Source organism: Carettochelys insculpta, chromosome 9 (assembly GCF_033958435.1).
Source record: "Carettochelys insculpta isolate YL-2023 chromosome 9, ASM3395843v1, whole genome shotgun sequence".
NCBI classification, from domain to species: domain Eukaryota; kingdom Metazoa; phylum Chordata; order Testudines; family Carettochelyidae; genus Carettochelys; species Carettochelys insculpta.
Window position 1 is genome coordinate 8808518 of NC_134145.1, and position 24518 is coordinate 8833035.

General features: G+C 45.8%; 1 protein-coding gene and 1 long non-coding RNA gene across 2 annotated transcripts in view; one reads left to right on the forward strand and one right to left on the reverse strand.

Annotated features, from left to right (window-relative positions):
• The window catches only part of LOC142017572 (uncharacterized), a 35631-nt gene extending 30318 nt beyond the window's left edge, over window positions 1–5313 (forward strand). The window contains exons 2-3 of the long non-coding RNA XR_012646557.1: window positions 3510–3637; window positions 5184–5313. This is a non-coding gene — a long non-coding RNA (uncharacterized LOC142017572). The remainder of the gene's footprint in view (window positions 1–3509; window positions 3638–5183) is intronic.
• Window positions 1–24518, reverse strand: part of AGBL4 (AGBL carboxypeptidase 4) — a 1459638-nt gene that overhangs the window by 896158 nt on the left and 538962 nt on the right. The gene's annotated exons all lie outside the window — the stretch shown is intronic.

Sequence of the window (24518 nt, forward strand, 5' to 3'; positions counted from 1 at the left end):
GAAAAGTGATAGCCTCATGAAAAGGAGCCTGAATCTAAATCTAAACCTCAAATTTATCTTCAGAATGAGATGTCAACTATGGAAGAAGTAAGTTCATATGGAAAACTTGAAACTGTGGTTAGTGTAATTCCCAGACAAAGGGGGTCGGGGGAGCAGGAAGAAAGGCAGATATAGTGCCTGTCTTTTGAAAATGGAAGAAGAATCATAGCAACTACAGGCCACTCAGCCTCACCTCAGTCCCCTGGAAAAACCATGCAGCAGGTACTCAATGAATCTATTTTGAAGCACTTGGAGGAGAGAAAGATGATCATGAACAGTCAAGATGGATTCACCAGAAGAAAGTCATGCCTGGCCAGTCTGATTCCCTTCTATGATAACTTATTCTGTGGATATTTGGAAAGTGGTGGATGTGACATACATTGACTTTACAAAAGATTTTGATACATCTACAGTATTCTTGACAGAAAGTTAAAGAAGTATGGATTGGAAGAATGGACTATAAGATGGGTAGAAAGGTGGTTGTATCATCCAGCTCTCCATGTAGTGATCAATGGATAAACATTCAGCTGGCAGCCCGTATCAAGTGGAGTTCTTCAGAGGTCAGTGATGGTGCTAGTTTTGTTCAGCAGCCTCATTAATGATCTGGATGATGGGTTGCATTTCACTTTCAGCAAGTTTCTGGATGATATTATGCTGTGGGGGAGCCGTAGATATGATGGTGGTTGCGGATATGGTTCAGAGTGACCTAGACAGATTAGAGAATTGGGCCAAAAGAAATTTGGTGAGGTTCAACAAGGACAAGTGCAGAGTCCTTTTCTCAGGAGTGAAGAATCCCATGCACTGCTACAGGATGAGGACTGACTGCCAGTCAGGAAAAGCACCTGGGGATTACAGTGGTGAAGAATTTGACTATGAGTAAAGAGTGTGCCCTTGTTGACAAGAAGGCTAATGACATATTGGACTAGTTTAGTAGGAGTACTGACAGCGGATCGAGGGACATAATTATTCTCCTCCATTTGGCACTGGTGAGGACACATCTGAAATATTACATCCAGTTTTGATCCCCCAACCCAATGCCCTGCTACAGAAAAAATGCGGACAAATTGGAGAGAGAAATAAAAATTACCAGGGCAGTTATATTGATGTCTTATGAGGAGAGGCTGAGGGAACTGTGTTAATTTAGTCTGCAGAAGAGAAGAGTGAGGAGGGATTTGATAGCAGCCTTCAAGTAACTGAAGGGAGTTTCCGGAGAGGATGGAGCTAGGCTATTTTAAGTGGTGGCAGAAGACAGAATAAGGAGCAATGGTCTCAAGTTGTAGTGGGAGAAGTCTAGGTTGAATATTAGGGAAAAAATCTGTTTCACTAGGAGGGTGGTGAAGCACTGGGATGGGTTACCTAGGGAGGTTATGGAATCTCCATTTTCAGAGGTTTTTAAGGCCCAGCTTGATAATACCCTGGCTGGAATGACGTAGTTATGGTTGGAACTGCTTCAAGCAGGGGGTTGGGCTCAATGACCTCCTGAGGTCTCTTCAAGCCCTAATCTTATGACCTATATTAAACAAAATTTGGAAAGGATCTTTCAGAGTCCTTCCTTACTCATTTTCTGTGGGTGAAATTCAAACCTTCCTAAACAGCCAGGACCAAATCATTGAACTGCCTTCAGAACACAAGGACAGGATTTGGAGACTGAATTCTGTAGTTCCACAGACCCTCTTCCTCATGGAGTTCTGCATTCCAGAAGCTCCCTGTACCTAGCCACAAAAGATTGAATGGATCCATATATGATTATAGATCTGCCATCCCTTGTCCTCTGCAGAGAGAAACTGCACCAATTTGGCATTCTGCTCTAGTCCTGAACCACTATGGCCCTTCAGGAAGGATTCCTTTCCTTTCACAATGCCATTGCCAGGCACCAAGGCTGAATGTCTGGGGGCAGGCCTACTATAACCTGGATTCAAATTGGAATATGTTGGAGTACATGCAAATCAATCTGCCATATTGATTGTCCAGAATACTTGTAAAAACAGCAGCCTTGAGGAAGCTGGGGTCAGACACAGAAATTCCAAAATCACTTGTTAACGTCCTCATTAAAAAATTGTATATGAATATTTAATGTCAAAGGTAAAATTTCTGTCAGATTTTTGGGATTCTTTCAAAGCAGACATTATTTTGTTTCATTAATGCTGGGGATTCCCTGACAGCCTATGTAAATATTCCAAAGGATACAAAGACTTTAAAAATAACGTTCAGACACTGACTTAAAATGTAACAGTGGAAAAACTTCATCTTGTACATGGAAGATCTGAATTATCTGACATATATTCCCTGGTATGTGTAAGCAGTTTGAATGCATCAAATTGAATAATGTATGGAGAGCAATGAAACAGAAAATGCAATAGCTTCCATTAGGTTTTGGTTTTTGTTTTTGTGAAAGCACTTGTGTCTACGTCAGATTATTCATAGTCTAACAAGAATCATAGAAATGGAAGGGACATTGAGAGATCATCAAGCCCAGGTCGCCGCACTCATGACAGGAACAAGCAGCAGCTAGACTATGCCTGACAGGTGTTTGCCTAAGCTGCTCTTAGAAATCTCCAGTGATGGAGGTTCCACAGCATCCCTAGGAAATTTATTCCAGTGGTTAACCAATCTGACAGGAAATTTTACCTAGTGCCTAACCTAAACCTCCCTTGATGCAATTTAAGATTATTGCTTATTGTGCTATCAGCGATTATGGAGAATATTTTTTCTCCGTCCTCCTTGTAACAACCTTTCAGGTTCTTGAAAACTATTATGGCCCCACTCAATCTTCTTTTTTCCAGACTAAACCAACCCAATTTTTTAATCTTCCCTTATAGATCATGTTTTCTAAACCTTTAATCATTTTTGTTGCTCTCTTCTTGGCTATCTCCCATTTGTCCACATCTTTCTTGAAATGTGGTGCCAAGAACTGGATGTAATACTCCAGCTGAGTCTTAATCACTTCTTGTGTCTTGCTTACAACTCTCCAGCTAATATATCCCAGAATGTTGTTTGCTTTTTTGCAATGTTATTACACTATTGACTCATTTAGCCAGTGGTCCACCATGACCCCCACATCTTTTCTCCACTACTAATTCCTAGGTAGTCATTTCCCATTTTGTGAGTAAATGATTCTTGCTTTCTAGGTGGAGTAATTTGCATTTGTCCTTATTGAATTTCATTCTATTTATCTCAGGCCATTTCTCCCATTTGTCCAGATAATTTTGAATTGAATTCTTTGAGAGTCTGCAGAATACATGGCTGAACAGAGATTGGCCTTTAGAAGAGATACAGAACTTGCCAAGCGGCAAGGACTCAAATATTTTATGGACTTTTCACCTTACATCCATGTCAGCATTGATGAGGAAGTGCATCTGTTCAAAAAGCCACAAGAAGCAGAAAGGTTTTTTAAAAGCTTTGAGTTAGCTGAGTACTTGTTCTGTGGTACACTGTTTGTTTCTCACTTGTCTTGCTCTTTTTGCACATAGGAATTTATCAAGCAACTGACTGACTAACTTATTTGGGTTATCTCTCGTGCTCCATGCTTATGTTTTATTAACCCCTGGGCCATGCATATCACTTCTCATCAAATGCTGCTTGTGAAGTGCCCTAGTAGGTGAGTTAAGGGGATACCTCATCCCAAACTGATCTGACAGGAGTGAACTGATTATGGAAAGGACATATTTCAATTATATTTTAGCAATGTTACACTCTTTTGTACCTGTATTTGGGTTGCAGGAATATGGAAGCATTTAACAATTTCCCTAACCAGATGGATCAAATATGAACCATTTTTGATTATATCAGGTTTGGGAGCTAGCTCAGCAGGTCCACATGCCAAAGAGACTAACAGAGGGAAGTGCAGCTGCCAGCTGTTCTCAGGAATTTGGGGGCTCCAATTCTACCTTTTAAAATTGTTGCCAATCAGAGACCCTGCCACTGGGGGTCTTCAATGCCCAGCAGCTTGCCCTTCCTCCAAGAAGGTCTCCCCACAAGATATCATAGAAAGGTGTTGGGGAGCTGAGCTATGCAGCTGTACTCCCAGAACAGAGCAAAAGAGAGGATCAACACAGATTGCTGAGCTAGATGGTCTAATGATTTCTGCCTATCACCTCCTATTTCCCCTCTCTTTGAACTTGTCCCTGTTTGTGCCTTTGCCCACTTCCACCCTCCTCTCCCCCAGCTCCTTCCTCTATGTCCCTGCTCTTCTTACTTCCTCTTCTACATGCTCACAAAATAACGTCAAAGTTGCTTACTTTGAAGTAAGTGACTTCAAAATTGAGTATCTACACACAAAATGCACCCTCCCTTACTTCAAAGTAGGCTCCCCCTACCTCAAAGTAAACATCTACACACAATAGCCCCAACTTCAAAGTAAGGGGCCAGGATGATATGATGCAGGCAGGGGTTGCACATCCGACAAGCCCTTCTGGGCTACCAGCCAGCCCTCCTCTTAAAGGGCCCCTACCAACACCCTCACCCAGCACGTGCTCAGGGCTGCCAGGCTGCACACAGCACAGCACAGCACAGCACACCCTTCGCACACAGCTGAGCCACTGTTGGGTCTGGCATGGATCCCAGCAGCTACCCGAGGGGGATCTCCTGCAGATCGTGGCCAACCCACTGGCAGCACTGCTGGTGGCTGTCATGCAGCAGCAGCGCAGGGCCAGCTGTACAGCCCGCGCCCTGCTGACCCTCTGCCAGGGGGAGCAGCTGCACCCCACCTCAGTGATCTGGCAATGCTGGAGCTGTCTCACCAGCACCGACCGGTGGGAGTGTCATGTGCTGGAGGACTGGGACAACAACTGGTGGCTGCAAAACCTCCAAACGAGCCAGCAGACATTCAGGGAGCTGTGCCACTGGCTTGCCCCAGCCCTCCAGCACTGGGACATCCACAGTCCCCCATGTGTAAGAGGGTAGTTATTGCCCTCTGGAAACCTGCCACATTGGACAGCCCCCTCATCACTGGACATCAGTTCAGGGCAGGCAAGGCCACCATCGGGGCACTCCTGTTGGAGGCAAGCCAGGATGGGGACATGTATCCCCCATGGGGGGCACTCAGTATGGGGGGGTGCTGCATGTGGCTGCGGGGGTGCCCTGAATGGGGTCGAGGACCATTGGGCCACACACTCATGGAAACATCCCTCTTGTACCCCATGCAGGTCATCCAGACAGTCAACACTCCCCTCCTCTGCCGGGTGGTCACCATCAGAGACCTGGACGTTGACCTGGCTGGCTTTGCGGACTTGGGGTTTCCACTTGTTATGGCAGGCTGAACGACATGCAGTTTTTCATCCGTGTCCCAGAACATAATATTTCTGGGCCCTCGTGGACTCTGAAGGTCCATTCATGGACATCTATGTGGGATGGTCCCACAAGGCCCATGATGCCCAGGTGCTCAGGAACTCATGTCTCAGCCACAGAATGCAGGAGGGGACCTACCTCCTTTCCCATGAAGCTCACAGTGGGAGACTTCACCGTGCCCCCTGCATCATGGCCGATGCCATCTACCCCTTGCACTCGTGGCTCATGAGGCCCTATACTGAATGCGCCAACCCATCCCAGGACTGGTTCAACGGGTGCCTGAACCGTGCCGGGAGTTCCCTGGAGTGGGCATTCGGGTGGATGAAGGGGCAATTTTAGATGCCTCCACAAGAGGCTGCAGATCAGAATCCCAAATGTGCTGGCGGTGGTTGTGGCCCACTGCACTCTCCACAATATCATGGAGAGCAAATGGGAGCCCTTTGTCCAGGCCTGGGCTGCCGAGACCACCATGTGTATGAGCAGCCACCTGGTGTCCTGAGCTGTGAGGCAGAAAGGGATGGGGTGTGGGTCAGGGACACCTTGCAGGAGGCCTTTGATTGGGGCCAACAATGACCCTCTCCACTTCACCCCACCATCATGCACCCCTCCACCACTGCAAGGGGTTAGGAGTGTAAGCACATGGATTTTCTTTGTGCAAAATAAACTTTTAAAACATATGAATATGTTATCGTGGGAAACTATCTACATAAGGGAATGATGTATAACAGGGATCCTGGGGTGGCATTGGGATGGGGCACTGAACTGGGTGAGGGTGCTGGGATGGGGGCAGCTCACTCATTCACTGAGGTGGTGGGCCAGAAGTTACAAGAGGCGCAGGAGCCCCTGCCATCTCGGGTCAGGGGACCCCTGTGAGGTAGGGATGGGGCTGGAACCATGGGGGGTAGATGTGTGGAAGGGGTGCAACAACATTGGGGTCAGCAGGGAGCAGGGGGCAGCAGGAGGGATCCACTCATCCTCCATCATGCTGGCCACCATCCACTCTGCCAGTATCAGGTAGGCAGCAGGTGGCAGGGCCCGAAAGTCGGCACCTGCGGTGGGACCTGCAGCAGGGGAACTGGAAGGGCTGCAGCGGGTGGCAGTGGGTCAGGCTTGTGAGGGGAAGGAGGTTGGATGGGGCAGTTGGCAACAGCCTGCGTAAGGGTCTCCAGGCAATCGGCCACCTGCAACCAAACCTCCCGCTCCCTTGCCAGCCAGTCCTCACCACAGGTGTCAGCTCCCGCAGGGCGGCTGTATGTGCAGCTGTCTCCTTCTCCCCCCTGTAATAGTGGTGTCTGGGCTGGCAGCGACTCTGGTGGAAGGCAGCCTAAGGTGGGGTGCCAGCCTACTGGACCTTGCTGCCTGAGGGCTGGTCACAGTCAGACTTGGGTCGGCTCCCAGATGGCAGGCCTATGGGGACAAAAAGGGACAGCGGGACTATCATGCATCCTGACCCTGTGGCTCTGAGCCCCTGCTCCCTCCCCATTGCCTGGTGGTCCAGGGGCCCCAAGGTATACCGGGTGCAGGCGCGTCCCCTCATGGTGTAGCTGGGGATGGATTTGCTGTGGCCCCCCTACACCTTTCACAGGTGAATGCTCTGCAGAGCTAGGCAGGGCTGTGGGTGATGTGCATCAGCCAGGCACGTGGTTCCCTGTAACCTGTGCCAGGGCAGGCTTCCCCTCCTCAAGCCCCGAGGCATTCTGAACACCTGGTGCCTACCTGCAGGTACCTCCACACATTAGGGGAAAGCCCAGTTGGAGGGGTCCTGGCTTGATGGCTCAGAAAGGAGAGTGATGACGAGGGTTCCAGTGCTGGAATCCTCATCATCACACCCCGACTGATCGCATGGTCCTGCAAGTAGGTGATGGTGTCTCCCGAGAGTCCCGGCTCCTCAGCAGTTGCCACCTCCAGCTCCAGTGGTGGTGCAGCAGTGTTTACCGCATACTGGGGGGCTGGACCTCCTTGGGCCCCAGGAGCCAGTGGAGCTGTTCATAATGGGGGCAATGGGTGGGCCATGCCCCTGAGCAGCTGTGCGTGTCCCTTGCCCAGCAGTACAGCTTCCGAAGCTCCTTGACCTTAATCCAGATGCTCTCCCCAGTCTGGACAGGGTTCCCCTGGGAGGGAAGACCCCTTACCAGGCACTCATAGGCATCGGCATTGTGGTGCCGTACTCTGGTGTGCAGCAGGACCTCCTCGTTCTTGCACTTCCGCATCACTCCATGAGGGGCCCTTCTTGGGAGGCTGCTTCACCAGCTGCTGAGATCCCTAAGGGGACTTGCTGGTGGGCTCCAGAGGCTCAGGACGTTCTGGGGGGATGCCATGGCTGTCTGGGGGTGTAGGTGGCAGCTGAGGCTTTAAGAGGGGGCTGTACATCAGGGAGCTAGTGGTCCTCCTGCTTGTGGCATGCTCTCAACTTCCTGCCTGGCGATGCTGTGGAGCTGGTTCCTATCAGGCAGCCAGCAGGGACCATAGAGCCTTGCTTGGGCTAGCCAGACTGTCGCCATCCTCCTGATGTAGAAATTCAGACAGGATCATTGTTTGGCTAACAGAAGCGCTTTATTTTACATGGCCACAGTAAAAAAGGCAAGGGGCAACCAGTTCTCAACAAAAACAAAGTACGGACTTCCTTATATACCCCATACAATTGTTCTGTTATGGGTTACACAGATATGGAAAGCTGAATTTTCTGGCTTAAGCCAGTCTTGAAGTTACATTGTCATATGGAGCTAAGTGCACCTTTCTCAGGCTGCTTTCTGATAAGCTTTCCTCCAACGCCACCTTATTTTTCTCACTCGGCCTTCACCCACACCCCTTCTCCTATCCTGGCATATCTACTCACCTTGCAGTATTTTTCCATTTCTCATCACTCCAGGGGGGCTGCCACCTTGGCTGACTCCTTACTTCAAAGTAAGGAGTGCAGAACATCTATACACACTTAACTTCAAAGTTAAATTTCAAATTAAGCCACTACTACATACCCAGGAGTGGAGTAGTGACTTTGAACTTAGCCTCCCTTACTTCAAAGTTAACTTTGAAGTATGTTTGTAGTGTAGACACAGCCCTAGTCTTTCTCTCATCATTGTCCCATCATCTGCCACCTGTATTCCCTGCTTCAGCTTCTTTAAACCCTCCATCCTCCGTCAGCTTCTATGACTTCAGTCCCTGGGCACATGAACGTGAAGTATAAAGTTTGTATAGAAGAATCACGTATTCAAATGGATTGCTTGTTGTGCTCTTTGATGCAGAAATTTACAATTTGTCAGAGAAATTGTGTCCCATCAGTTAAATGTCCATTTAATATGAGGATGGAAATCAATCTCTGGCTGTACACCAAAGGGAAGAGAGCATATAACCCTTGGAAAATAATCCCCACAACCCGCAATCCCCACCCGAATAACCAAGATGCATTATCATTATTCTGCTGTCCTGTCTTGCAAAAAGAGGGAATAATACCTTGCACATCCTATACATAGAGGAGGGAGAAATGTGGTTGTGGTTGTGGGCTCCCTTTTGTCCCCTTAGAATGTATTTTTTTTCTTTGTGGTACAAGGAAATATAGGATGAATATACAATAAAAACTGAGTTATTTGGGTAACTGGCATGCTCAATTAACTAGCACCTGCTCCACTAGGGGCCAGTGCCAGTTAATTGAGCATATGAACATACGGAACATACAGAATTGTGGATGCTGCAGCAGTTGGGCATATGAATATACAGAATTATGGTTGCCGTGGTACCAGTGTGGCTGGCTGCCCAGCCAGTGGCAGCAGCAGCGCGGCTGCTGGCTTGTGGCCAAGCCATGGCTAGTGGCAGTAGGGTCAGGGTCCTGCTGCCATGCTAGGGACAGCTCACCAGCTGGAGGTAGCAGCAGCAGTGCTGACTGGCTGCTCAGACAGCAGCAATGGTATCAGGGGCTAGCTGCTTTGCAGGGGCAGATGGAAGCAGGCAAGCCATCTGCCCAGCTGGTAAGGAAGGCAGCAACAAAAGTTCCACAAAATCCACCACATTTGATTGTCCAGCACCCCCAATTCCCTTGGTATGCTAAATATTAGAGCTTCTACCGTATAGTGAGTATGAGTGGAAGCTCTCAGCCTTTCCTTTCCAGAGCTTATGATTGGTTTGGTTTGGTTTACAATAGACCCCGAAGATACATGCACTCGAGTTGCACATATCTCAGGTTAATATGACTCTGTGGGGCAGGGGAACTGATCAGAATTCCTTCTCTGGTCAGTTTCCTGGCTCCACTCAGGGCGGCAGTTGACTCAGCTGTCACCACTGACAGGAGAGCTTTCTCCACTGTCAGGAGCAGCGAGAGTCAGGCTGCCGTCCCTGACAGCCAGAGAAAGACTCTCATCACCCTAGGGAACAATTATATAAATTCAAAGATATTTGGACTCCTTTTCTATATACATTTGGATAAAAATATGTTGAGATGGCTCAGAGAATACCAGACATTCATTCCAATTAACTCCTCCATTTTTCTGTCTCCAAAGTCTTCTCCTTTCCTCCACTATTCCAGGAAATTTTGTCCTATTTTATTTCTCTTATATGTCATGTTTATCTAGTAGTGCCTGGTTTTATATTGTCTGGTCTTATAGTTCTGTCACGTCCTAAAATCGTGTAACTTCATAATTCTATTGGAGATCCCATGAAATATGTGGTATTTGGAAACATAAAAGATCTAAGACATTCATCTTTGTGTACTTTTCCCTGTCTGCTTCTTTATGAAATCAATAAAAAATTAATCACAAAAAGAACAATACATTCTTTGTTTTTCATATTGTGTGTCCTTGATTAAATCTTGAAGAATAAAATGATTGTGGAGCATCAGCATATTTCTTTGTTAAACCTGAAGGCAGGGACATCCTCTATATATCTATATGCTTTACTTCTGTCTGGCTAGACATTGGAATCAACATTTTCTATAACTAGCATAACCTTGACCACTGTCATGCACATCCAACAGGGAACTGGATTCCCCATCTTCCCCTCAAGTTATCGGTCATTTTTTCCATATTTAGCTGTGATTTGAATGCTAACCAGATAACGCAGTCTGTACAAACAAGTTAGTACTTTCAAAACAATACGTTTTCATTATTAACCAAAACACAAAACTTTCAGTACTCAGCACAATGAAACTCAGAAACTTAAGAATAAATAACTGATCCCAGACTAGTAAACTTCAGTCATAACCCACCAACATTTAGATGAAAAAGAAGGAGTCTATACCAGTCAGTTGCAGAGTCAGATAGGCATTGGGTCTGAAGGAAGAGAGATTCCTGCCCTCTATATATCACCACTACAAGATAATAATACAGGCTGAACCTCTCTCATCTGGCACCCTCAGGACCTGACCGGTGCCAGATGAGAGAATTTACTGGACTACAGGTGATCAATAGCATCTAGCACACTACCACCACTTCCACTGCCTGGGGGTAAATTACAGCTAAATACCACCACAGAACACTGAGAGACAGGACTGGTGGCTGTAAACAAATTTTATGGGACTGTGGGAAACTTGGCCAAACCCATGGTAAGTGGTCATCTGGCTAATTAAAATAATACCAGATTACAGAGTTTGCCAAATGAGAGAGTTTCAGATCAGAGGTTCAACCTCTAATAGCAAGAGGAAGATTTCTATTATCTATTCTCTGAAGACAACAGACAGTTAAAGAACACTACAAAGGAAGGACCAAGCACAGTTATGCAGCAGCAGATATAAACAAGAACTTTCTCCTAGACAACTGGTACATTAAAGAATCAATATGTATGTCCTTCTTCTTGCCCAATGTCTACCATAGAGAATTTCTCTCTTTCTCCTCTAGACTTACACTGTAAGTTCTCTGGGACAAGGTAGCCAAGTTTATTGCTTCTTTAAAGCACCATTTCTAACTATGGGACTTAAAAAAAATAGAACAAGCCTCCATATTTGCAGTTGAGTCTACTCATAAATTGTTTTCTTCATGACTCCACGGAAGTCAATGACAAAACTCCCATAGACTCCAGTGGGACCAGAATTATAGCTTATTGCTATAATAAGAGAAGAAATGGAACTACATGGGTCACATCTTCTTCCCCTGTGCTTGTAATTCCTCTTCTTTTATTATAGTTATAAATTATAATACTGGCCCAACAAGAGTCAATGGGAATTTTGCCACTGTTTTTAATGGTGTTAGAATTTCTCACGTAATTTATAATCAACCAATAGGGAAATAAGACCTTTGTTGTATGGCTTCCACTAGCACCATCAGGACAATTAGGCCTAACACTTTGCACATCGTTTAAGGTATACTATCACAGCTATTAAAAAAAATGCTGCCAAGACGGAGATTCTGGATACTGAGCTTGTCATTTATCAGTTCTCTGAAGTCAATCCTAACTAAAGGTTATTGTCGGATGTCTTGGATTATCCAGATACTGAAAACCTAGAAGTGAGAACACTGTTGTAGGCATTGGAGGCAAATGTTCTCCACAGCCAGATTGGACATTTTGCTACCTATGGTAGTTGGCCTAGCACTGACCTCCTAAGGAGAAAAAAGGAAACCAATGATAATGTTCCAAGATGTATGTAATGTGTTGGAAGACACCTCATTTGTACATTTGTCTGAACTGGGGAACCTTCGGTTTTTATTTCTTTATAATGAGTGATGTTTGGAATGGTTAAATGACCCAGCAGTTAATGATGGTAGTATATTTCTGGCTATGTTTTCACTGTAAAAATTGGTACCTTTTTGCATCAAGACAGCTAATTCAAGATGCTACCTGGAAGTTGATCCCAGCAGAGTCAAAGCATAGGCAGTTTTTTCCCTCAGTGCAGTCAGGATTAGCCTGATATGTCCCACCTGACCTTTATTTTGACTAGCTGCATTACGGTAAAATCTCCAATGACTTTTCTCCACTAGGATTTTACATAAAATAATTATCTTTAGTAATCCAGTAAATCAAGTTAGCCATCTGAATGTAAAAGCATAACATCTTGCATTGCATTAAAGAGAAAGCTCCTGAGAGTTCAACTCCCATATATATCGATCCTCAAAAACCTTCTGCTCTGATGCTCTCATAGTCAGCTTTGTGACTATGTAAAAATAGCACATTCTTACACAACATTGTCTGGGGCTCTCTCTCACGTATTTTAAACTTACTGACAAAGAGAAAATGTTGCTAATCATTCCTCTGCCCAGACTGTGCTGCTTTGGTAGCACAAACTGGATCCTATTTTGCGTCATGCATCAGCAAAACTGTCAGCTGAAGTTTGATTGTGTAATCTTTGCTATTGGGGATAAGAGAGGCAAAGAATGCATTGCTTGATTTTCAGTATCAGGTGGAATCTACAGAATCTGCCAGTAACAATGTGTATTTCCCAATTGTCTCGAAGCTTACTTATTCCATTTTGTACCGATGACAAAGAAATACAAATGTGCAAACAAGAGCACAGACACTCAAGTCCACCCAACTTTACCCTACTGACTAAAACAGTGCAGTCCAACAGCAATTCATGGATCACCACACTTGTCACTGTCATCCTTTCATATTCACCACAGCTCCCCAATTCTAAACAAATGTCCTTCCCTTCTCCCAGAGCCAGGTACCGCCAGAGCCAAGAATACGCACGCACAGAGGCTCTCATTGAATATGCTGGTGAATTACAAGCTGCCACCGCAGGAGCCATGTGGCTCCAGGCTGGGGCTGCTGGTGCCAGCGGGATCACCAGAGCTGCAGAAGCTGCGCTGGGCTGCAGGAGCCGTGTGGTTGCAAGAGCCATGTGGGGCTGCTCTGTTCCAGGCCAGGGCTGCAGGAGCCGTGCTGGGCCCAAGAGCCGTGTCGAGGGAAGAGCTGCAGGAGCTGCTGCTGCCACTGCCACCATGCACTTGGCTCACCAAGTGGTGGGGCATGTGTGTGGAGTGGGTAGAGCAGGTCAAGGGCAAGCTACATGTGTGGCTCTGAGGAGCCACCTTTATAGGCTCCAAGAGCCGCATGTGGCTCCAGAACCTTATTCACCAAATCATGGAGTCCTGTTTGCCACATGTGGCGAGTGGACAATGTATTGGACACCATGGGTCTAAAAGTTCATGGCCTATGCTGTTATTTACCTTAAATAAAAAAGTAAAGGAGCAGATCCTGAGCTGTTATTACCTGTCACAGCTGCGCAGTGGAGATATGACAAGTTACATCAGCTGAGGATCTGTCCCAAGGAAACTGTATACTGTCGTTATTTTAAAATCAACACATCAGCGTGGCAACAGAAAACCACTAACTCACACATATTCTGATATTTTGAAAAGAAATGAAAGTTATATGATAGCAAATAAGAGTAACACAATTCATGGATAATCCTGATGCACGATAGCTGTGTCTACACGTGCACGCTACTTCGAAGTAGCGGCACTAACATCGAAATAGCGCCCGTCGCGGCTACACGCGTCAGGCACTATTTCGAAGTTAACTTCGACGTTAGGCGGTGAGACGTCGAAGTCGCTAACCTCATGAGGGGATCAGAATAGCGCCCTACTTCGACGTTCAACGTCGAAGTAGGGACCGTGTAGACGATCCGCGTCCCGAAATGTCGAAATTGTGGGGTCCTCCATGGCAGCCATCAGCTGGGGGGTTGAGAGACGCTGTCTCTCCAGCCCGTGCGGGGCTCTATGGTCACCATGTGCAGCAGCCCTTAGCACAGGGCTTCTGGCTGCTGCTGCTGCAGCGGGGGATCCATGCTGCATGCACAGGGTCTGCAACTTGTTGTCGGCTCTGTGTATCTTGTGCTGTTTAGTGCAAGTGTGTCTGGGAGGGGCCCTTTAAGGGAGCGGCTGGCTGTTGAGTCCGCCCTGTGACCCTGTCTGCAGCTGTGCCTGGCACCCTTATTTCGATGTGTGCTACTGTGGCGTGTAGACGTTCCCTCGCTGCGCCTATTTCGATGTGGTGCTGCGCAACGTCGATGTTGAACATCAACGTTGCCAGCCCTGGAGGACGTGTAGACGTTATTCATCGAAATAGCCTATTTCGATGTCGCCACATCGAAATAGGCTACTTCGATGTAGGCTTCACGTGTAGACGTAGCCGATATGTCCTCCAACACCTCAGCTATGTCTAGACGACAGGCTTCTGTTGACAAAACTTCAGTCAACAGTTTTGTTGACAGAGCACATGGGCAGACTGCAGATCTCTCAGAAGAAATCTGCTGGTTGCAAGAATTCTGTCGACATCCCTGTACACCTCGTTCCATGAGGAAGAAGGGATGTCTTGACATGGGTGGGGGTTCTGAAATTTGGCCCCATGAATATGGGCCAAATGTCAGAAAAGTCTCTCCCAACAGAACTGTTGGCAAAAGATACGCAAGTTGTTGTACACAATTTGCAAGTCTTTTGCTGACAGTTCCCTGCAGTCTACACACTGCCCTAAACACAACAGGGCATCCTTTTAATTATCCTTTAATGTGATCCTTTGTGTTTAACTGCTAAAGAACATATGGTGCATCAGGATTCTATTGTTTTCAGTCACAATTCTCATCTCCTTTTAATGCACTTTGTGTGTGTGTCAATATATATGTTGCTTTTCTCACATTTAAGAGCCCCAACTGTACACTGTCATCATGCTCTGGCACATTGACACTCAGTAGTTTCAAGGAAAACTCTGACAAAGGATAAAATATATTAGATTCTCATTGCTGGAGTGTAAGCTTAAGGAAAAACAGACAAACAAACAAACAAAAATACCAGAAATGACCACCTGCAATGACACATTAATAGGAAAAATAATTTCATTTTCAGTTTATAATAGGCTAAAACTACACAGAGAAAACAAACTAATTGTGTCAAATCTCCTTTGTCTATATCAGTACTACTAGATAATGTCAAAAAGCATCTTTGTGAATTATTGCCGCATGCAACTTTGTGGACAATAACATTTTTTATCTCAGATTAAAAAGAATAAGGTAATGGTAGTCTCAATTTTTTCTGCAAGCGACTTTTTAGATAGGAACCAATGAATTAGAATTCCATTCCAATGAGCATAATGTACTGTGATAGCTATCAGATCTTTTGAATAAATATGGTGTTACACAGGTTTCAATCTTTCTCCTGAGCCTGGCATCCATCACCTCTAAAATTTCAGTGTCTAGACAAAGGATGACAACCTTTAAAAGTGCCTTTGGAAATTAGCAGAGTGATTCAATGCACCACATACTCAGATGGGGGGGATGTGTCTGATGTATGCACAGTCAAGACAATTAAGTTACATTAATCACATTTTGAGTCAATTACAGTTCCAGGGAGATTTGGGATTTGCTTTATGAAGGAAGAAGGTTCACTTTGCACAGCAGTTATGACAAAGAATTTCTAAAGCATCTCCTTTGATGATCAGTGGTTTCGATCAGATCAGAGACAGCCAATATTCAGCCCACTGAATTCTACAATGCAGTCTGCAGTTGCATTTATCTTTTAATACAAGGCTGCATACACAGACTACGAACACCAGTATGCAGAGAGATAAGATCAATCTAGAAAACTGCATGCTAGGACATGTAAGCTGTGTCTACACGTGCATGCTACTTCGAAGTAGCGGCACTAACTTCGAAATAGCGCCCATCGTGGCTACACGCGTCAGGCGCTATTTCGAAGTTAACTTCAACGTTAGGCAGCGAGACGTCGAAGTCGCTAACCTCATGAGGGGATCGGAATAGCGCCCTACTTCGACGTTCAACGTCGAAGTAGGGACCGTGTAGACGATCTGCGTCCCGCAACGTCGAAATTGCTGGGTCCTCCATGGCGGCCATCAGCTGGGGGGTTGAGAGATGCTCTCTCTCCAGCCCCTGCGGGGCTCTATGGTCACCGTGGGCAGCAGCCCTTAGCCCAGGGCTTCTGGCTGCTGCTGCGGCAGCTGGGGATCCATGCTGCAGGCACAGGGTCTGCAACCAGTTGTCGGCTCTGTGTATCTTGTGTTGTTTAGTGCAACTGTGTCTGGGAGGGGCCCTTTAAGGGAGCGGCTTGCTGTTGAGTCCGCCCTGTGACCTTGTCTGCAGCTGTGCCTTGCACCCTTATTTCGATGTGTGCTACTTTGGCGTGTAGACGTACCCTCGCAGCGCCTATTTCGATGTGGTGCCGCGCAACGTCGAAGTTGAACATCGATGTTGCCAGCCCTGGAGGACGTGTAGACGTTATTCATCGAAATAGCCTATGCTATTTCGATGTTGGCTTCACGTGTAGACGTAGCCGTAGTCTTCATACACTATGACTCCATATTAAAGATTAAGGCAGTTGCAGCACGCAGTTCCTGAGAAGATGGTAACAGTGGTCTATGATAGGCCAAGTTTGGCTCTCTTAAATAAAGTACTACTTTCCGTATCACTAACCAAAGCTCATATTGATGTCTCTCTTAAATGTGCAACCAAATATGAAAGTGAGTGTTTCCATTACTATGGAACCAATATGAAACAGGTTGAACCTCTCTACTCTGGCACTCTCTCGTCCAGCAACATCCCGTAATTTGGCATGATTTTAGTTAGCCATATGATCACATAAAATTCCATAAAATTTGTTTACAGCCACCAGTCCTGGCTCTTAGCATTCCATGCTGTTATTTAGCTGTAATTTACCCCTCTATGTCTTCTAAGAGCCCAGTCAGCAGTGGAAGTGTTGGTAATGTTGCTAGACAATATTTACCTCCCGTGGTTTGGCAAATTCAATTGTTTAGCACTGGTCAGATCCTTAGGGTGCTGGACAAGAGAGGTTCAACCAGTTTTGCTCAACATCACTCTGTTCACTCTGTTTCTATGTTACATCCTTTTTCCATACCCTTTGTCAATCTTGCTTGTTTAGACTGTAAACTCTTCAAAGCTGGGATGGTGTAGTGCTCCATGTTTGTACAGTTCTAAATACAATGAAATGCTGATTTTTGCTAGTCACTAGGCATGAGTATAGTAAACATACAAAATAGTAACGGTTAGCTATGAGGAGGAAATGTCAATCTCTGAACTACATCCACTCTTTCTTCCTCTAACCCTTTGTGAGCAACCAAATTCTACAACTTTCCCAATATATTACTGTCATTCAGAAGAAAGGAACAGAAGTTACTAAAGGAGAATATTAATATAATGAGCAGTATGTGGATAAATTCCACATATTTGGAAAGGAGACCAAACACTGTTATAGCTTCTTATTTTTCAGTATTCTAGTTGACAGAAAAAATACCTGATGAACTACAGTTTTTTGGTATAATTGTCTCTGAAGTCCACAAGAAAAACAAACATGTTCACAGGTCACAGTATATCCCTGCCTACAAAACATACAGGTAAAGAATTACACCTATGTGAAAAACAAGTAGTAGAAAGTAGAGTAAACCATTTTCATGCAACAGGTGTCTATAATATTATTCAAAGGACAGGAAGCTTATTGAGCGTGTGAAATATTGCTGGAAACTCCAGAATTTCAGTAACTTTTCAATCTGCTGACCAATATTGCACGGGCACTATTTTACAGAAGTAAGAGATAAAGAAAGCCCAGTTTTTATACTTTTGTGACTTAGGCTGGTTAAAGACTTTATTTGGTTAAATCACCATATAGGTGAGTACACTATGTCAGCCTGAAAGTCCAAATTCTTTATTTCAATGGCCTTTGCAAGTTTGAAAAATGTACCTACTATGACCGCTAATAAAAACAAAAAACAAAAAAAACCCAACAATTTAAAAGAGAGTAGAGGAGAGTCAGTGCTACTGTGCTTTCTTAGGAAATATTATTTACATAAAAACACAACAGATGGAAAAACCACAAAACTCTTAGTCCAAGTCTCTTTAAGAAGAAGACTGGATTACATTTATATAAGCAGTGGGAAACTGAGTGAGATTTATTCAGTTGAGAATGACCAGTAAAACCAAATAATAATAATAGTAATAATAATAATAACAACAATAATAAAATACCCTTTACTCACACTGAGCTTCTTGTTTAATTTTATTTATAGATGATGCATATAACAAGCTTGGTTATAACACACAGCCATCAACAGGTCATAAGATGATTCTTAATAATGATGCTTGAAAAGTGTCAACAGGATTGAAGTATTAGTTTCTCACTGTGGCTCAGTGTTTAAAAATCAGTGTGGCCAACAGCCACTGTGAGCCCAGAAGCAAGGTGGGAGGGGGGTTTAGCTCTGTGCCCCAGAAGGGGTGGGGTGCAGGAGGAAGCTATTTGGATCATGGCACAGCACCTGCCCCATTCCTTCAGAGCCACTTAGAGTGGTGCAGCAGTACTGCTGCAGCATTTCAAAAAGGCCCAGAGCTCATGATGCCATTGCTGCCAAAGTAATGGTGGCTGGAGTTCCAGGCCCCTTTGAAATGCTGAGCCCTGGCAAAATTGCCCACTGTCCCTCTCGCCCCCTCCCCCAGCAGGGCTGATAAAATATATTGAATTTTAAATTTTACAGGTCTTCTGGGATTGTTTCAATAAAAGATGAGGGCCTCAGGAAAATAGTATTGATGTATTTATTAAAATGCACTCCACACCCCACTGCCTTGTGGGTTATCCTGGGAAGGAGGAAGGCTAAGGGAGTAAACCCTGACAGAAAACCCGGAGTGGAGTCCGAAGGCGGTTCGGTGTCAACTTCTGGCACTGTCCCGGCAACTCCTGCAGCTGAGCTGGTACCAGACGTGGAGGTTATCCTCTCCTTTGGACTATATCAGTAAAGCTGAGAGGGGGACACTGGTGTCTGGGCAGCCCAGAGTCTCCATACAAATGCCCAGGCTCACTCCTGGAGAGGTACTCCGGCATCGCTGAACAGTGTTGCATCAACACGGGAGGCAACAGTTACCGGTTATAAGCTCTTGCTTGATTGGCGTAGAGAACGAGCGCCAGGGGTTGCCTTTGACGGTGGGAGGGATCCTCGCATCTCACTGGACAGTCACCGCCCGCCTCAAGCTGGGCAGCCCCCAGCCAATAGGGTACTGTCCCGCCACAGTTCACCTGCCTCGCTGGGTGCGTGAGGCTTAAGGTTCCTGAACCTGACAAGTGACTGAAATTTGGGCACGAGGCAAACCAATAAGAAAATCAACAAGAAATGAGAAACATCAACAATTCAAGCTTGCTTGCTGGAAAATGTGCGGACCATGCTGACCGGCTTGACTGAAGATCTTCAGGCCATCAGTGACACCCGCAAGACCGCTGTCATCAATGAGGAACTGAAAAGGCTCCGAGTTGATATCGCTGCACTGCAAGAGACACGACTTGCAGATTCGGGATCTCTAAAGGAAAAGGACTACACCTTTTTCTGGCAGGGTAAAGCCCAAGAAGAACCCAGAGAGCATGGTGTTGGCTTCACTGTCAGAAACACCCTTCTACAAATGGTTGATTTAGTCATGGGCGGATCAGAAAGACTTCTTCAGATCACGCTTCAAACGTGCGCCGGTCCTGTCCACCTGATCAGCGCTTATGCCCCAACCCTGTACGCCACACCAGAAGTAAAAGACAAGTTCTATGACGTGCTTAGTGCTGCTGTAGCGCAAATACCTGCTCGTGAACAACTGTACATCTTGGGTGACTTCAATGCAAGAGTTGGAGCTGATTGGGCCTCATGGCCTTCCTGCTTAGGACACTTCGGTGTGGGAAAAATGAATGAAAATGGACAGCGTTTCCTTGAACTGTGCACGTACCACAATCTGTGCATCACAAACACATTCTTCCGAATGAAGCGACAGCACAGAGTGTCATGGAGACACCCACGCTCGAAGCACTGGCATCAACTAGATGTGGTCATCACTAGGCGTAACAACCTCAAAAACGTCCTTCTGACACGCAGCTATCATAGTGCTGACTGCGATACAGATCACTCGCTAGTTTGCTCCAAGCTCAAGCTGAGACCCAAGAAGCTGTACTGCTGTAAACCTGCTGGAAGGCCCCGCATTGACGCCAGAAAGACGGCAAACTCGGAGAAAGCTGAAAAGTTCAGAGAGACCCTCCAGGAAAATCTGCGCAGCGGCCATGGGGGCGTCGATGCGACATCCAAATGGCAACAGCTGAGGGATACAGTTTACAACACGGCCTTGTCGGTGTTTGGAAGAAGAGCTAGAAACACGAACGACTGGTTCGAAGCTAACTCTGATGAGATGATTCCAGTCATTGAAAAGAAGCGTGCTGCACTCCTGGAGTACAAACGCTCACCGAGCCAGAGTACCCAGCAAGCACTTAGAGAGGCCAGAAGAACAGTACAGCAGACAGCCAGGCGCTGTGCCAACAACCACTGGCTCCAGTTATGCAGCAGCATCCAGACCTGTGCCGACTTTGGTAATCTCAGAGGAATGTACGAGGGTATGAAGAAGGCATTAGGACCCACCCAGAACAAGATGGCACCTCTGAAATCCAAATCTGGTGAAGTCATCGCTGACAAAGGCAAACAGATGGAGCACTGGGTCGAGCACTACTCCGAGCTGTACTCACGTGAGAATGTTGTGGTTGACGCAGCCCTCGATGCCGTCGAGCTCCTACCAGTAATGGACGAACTGGATCAAGAACCGACTGTGGATGAACTGAAGGCAGCCATCTACAGCATTGCAGCAGGAAAGGCCCCTGGTCAGGATGGTATACCACCAGAGGTAATCAAATGTGCCGCGGACACACTCCTGGAACCCCTGCATGAGCTGCTGTGCCTGTGCTGGAAAGAGGGTGAGGTTCCACAGGATATGCGTGACGCTAACATTGTAACATTGTATAAGAACAAAGGAGACAGAAGCGACTGCAACAACTACCATGGAATCTCCCTCCTAAGCGTCACTGGCAAACTGTTCGCTTGCGTCATCCTTGGCAGACTCCAAAAGATTGCTGAGAGGGTGTACCCCGAATCGCAGTGCGGATTCCGTGCAAAGAGGTCTACCGTTGACATGGTCTTCTTTCTAAGGCAGCTGCAGGAGAAGTGCAGGGAGCAGAGGAAGCCACTCTACATAGCCTTCATCGACTTGACCAAGGCCTTTGACTTGGTCAGCAGGGATGGTCTGTTCAAACTGCTCCACAAGATAGGCTGCCCTCCACGGTTACTCAAGATGATCCAGTCGTTCCACGAAAACATGACAGGAACCATCCAATATGACGGCGCATTATCGGATGCTTTCAGAATCAGGAGCGGCATCAAACAAGGATGCGTGCTTGCTCCGACATTGTTCGGGATCTTCTTCGCACTCCTCCGGAAGCATGCCTTTGGATCTTCAACAGAGGGCATCTTGCTGTACACAAGATCTGATGGGAAACTGTTTAACCTTGCAAGGCTGAGAGCTAAGACTAAGGTGCGAGAAGTCCTCATTAGAGACATGCTGTTCGCAGACGATGCTGCTGTAGTGTCTCACACAGAAGACCAGCTTCAAAAACTGCTGGATCGGTTCTCCAAAGCGTGCAAGGACTTTGGGCTTACCATCAGCCTAAAGAAGACAAATGTACTTGGTCAAGATGTTGCTGAATCCCCATCAATCAGCATTGACAACTATACATTAGAGGTTGTCCACGAGTACGTTTACCTCGGGTCCACCATCACTGACACCCTGTCGTTGGACACTGAGCTAAATAGAAGGATCGGAAAAGCAGCCACAACTCTGTCCAGACTCAGCAAGAGGGTGTGGAATAACAACAAGCTGTACACTCACACCAAAATGCAAGTCTACAGAGCTTGCATCCTCAGCACCCTCCTTTATGGCAGCGAGACTTGGACCCTGTATGCCCGCCAGGAAAAGAGGCTGAACGTCTTCCACTTGCGCTGCCTCAGGCGCATCCTTGGAATATCATGGAAGGACAGAGTTACCAACACAGCCATCCTCGAGCAAGCTGGAATCCCAACCATGCACACCCTCCTCAGGCAGCGTCGACTCCGCTGGCTTGGCCACGTCCACAGGATGAACGATGGAAGGATTCCAAAAGACATCATGTATGGTGAGCTAGCCTCTGGCAAAAGACCCCCCGGACGCCCCCAGTTGCGTTACAAAGATGTCTGCAAGAGAGACCTCAGAGAGGTAAACATCAAGCTGGACAACTGGGAAGAACTTGCAGACGACCGCGGCAGATGGAGGCAGGGCTTACACAAGGGCCTTCAGAAGGGCGAGTTGAAGATCAGACAGCTAGCAGAGGAGAAGCGAGCGCACAGAAAGCACAATAAGGACTTGCCAGACACCCACTTCATCTGCAAGAGATGCAGCAAGGACTGTCACTCTCGTGTGGGTCTTTATAGTCACAATAGACGCTGTAAATGAAGTCTTAAATTGAAACTTTAAAGGGTGCGATCCATAGTCTGTGCAGACTGAAGGATGCCTACTACCTAAAGATCTATATAGACAGATAACAAGGACTAGTTTTCAAACCATTGCTGGCACACACAAATACCACATTAGCAAGGCATCTATACAACCAAGTGATAAAAAATTTTCATTAGGTTGCTGGTATGAATTCAAGCCAACTTAATAATGATCAAAAATCTTTTCAGTCATTGATATTTGTTTTTTATGTCTCTGTCCAACTCTGATCAGACAATTGTCCCTAATAAAAAAAGCTATCCTCACATGTGTCCATGTTGTTGGCAGAGTATGCAGAGAGGGCAAGTACGGAATGGGCAAATGAAGTAAACACAAGTGTCCTCTTGTCATTATAGATTCTTAGATTCCCAGTCTGTAAGGGACCATTGTGAATAACTAGTCTGATGTCCTGAATCAAGCAGACTATAAAACTTCCCCAGGCAAAAATTCCTTAGTGAAGATCTTTTAGGAAATAAAACCCATCCAATCTTAATTTAAAATTGCCAGTGATAGAGACTCAGTCACGACCCTTAATAAATTGATCCAATCCTCATGTAAAATGTTATGCCTTATTCCCACTCTGGATGTGACCAGGTCCAACTTTGAGCCATTGGGTCATGCTATATCTTTCTCTACTAGCTCCTTAGAAATGACCTTTCAAAGTTGGGAAGAAAGCAGAGTGGTGCTGTGGCACTGGTTTGGGAAGCTTCCACTTTGTACCTTTTCTGTAATAAAGGGGATGTTACACATTGGCTACATCTACACTAGCCCCAAACTTCGAAATGGCCACGCAAATGGCCATTTCGAAGTTTACTAATGAAGCACTGAAATGCATATTCAGCGCTTCATTATCATGCGGGCGGCCGCGGCACTTCGAAATTGACGCGCCTCGCCGCCGCGCGGCTCGTCCAGACAGGGCTCCTTTTCGAAAGGACCCCGCCTTCTTCGAAGTCCCCTTATTCCCATGAGCAGATGGGAATAAGGGGACTTCGAAGTAGGCGGGGTCCTTTCGAAAAGGAGCCCCGTCGGGACGAGCCGCGCGGCAGCGAGGCGCGTCAATTTCGAAGTGCCGCGGCCGCCTGCATGCTAATGAAGTGCTGAATATGCATTTCAGCGTTTCATTAGTAAACTTCGAAATGGCCATTTGCATGGCCATTTTGAAGTTTGGGGCTAGTGTAGACACGGCCATTCTCAATTCAATTCCTTTCACCACCTCTGAACATTTTTCAAGAAAATAAGAATAGAATAGTGATATCTGTGAAGATAGCAAAGAGACAGAGGATTTTAAACTATTCAAAAATCTCACAACTAGTCTTGATAATAAAGAGATTTCAAAACTTTTATGGATGTCTCTCTTAAAAAGGCCTTCAAAACACTCTTTTCTCCCTGCTTCATAGCTCCTGATTTCTGAAACAGAAGTCTGATGAACCTTCAAGATATCTGAAACTTTGAAGAGAAACAGCACCTTATGCTCAAGTGTACAGCTGACTTTGTGATGTGAGTTACTTAACCACAACTAAAAGCTAGCTAATCAATCACCTGATGGCTCACATTAATGCAACAATATTTAGAAATTAGGATATTTTCAGCTGTCAGCTTGCTTCACAGAGTCAGGAGCTGTTAGCATCAGCAAATCCTAGCTTTTGTCATCAGAGAGCTAAGCTAGCTACTGTGTCTGCTAGTCTGGTGTTGTCAGCTTTTTGTTTGCATTTATTTTGGATTTTATTTGTTTTTATCTGGTCAAGATAGTAAGAAAAATAATAAAAACTAAATTCCCTCATGGCTGATTTTAATTCAGTTGCTCCATGAAAAAGCTATCAAAGATAATATACAATATATATTACATTTCACTTCAAAAAGATTTCAGCAATCCCTAAATTTCCAGTGGTATCTTTTTGACAACCTAATTGGTATCTAGTGGTAGCTAATTTAAAACAAACCATCA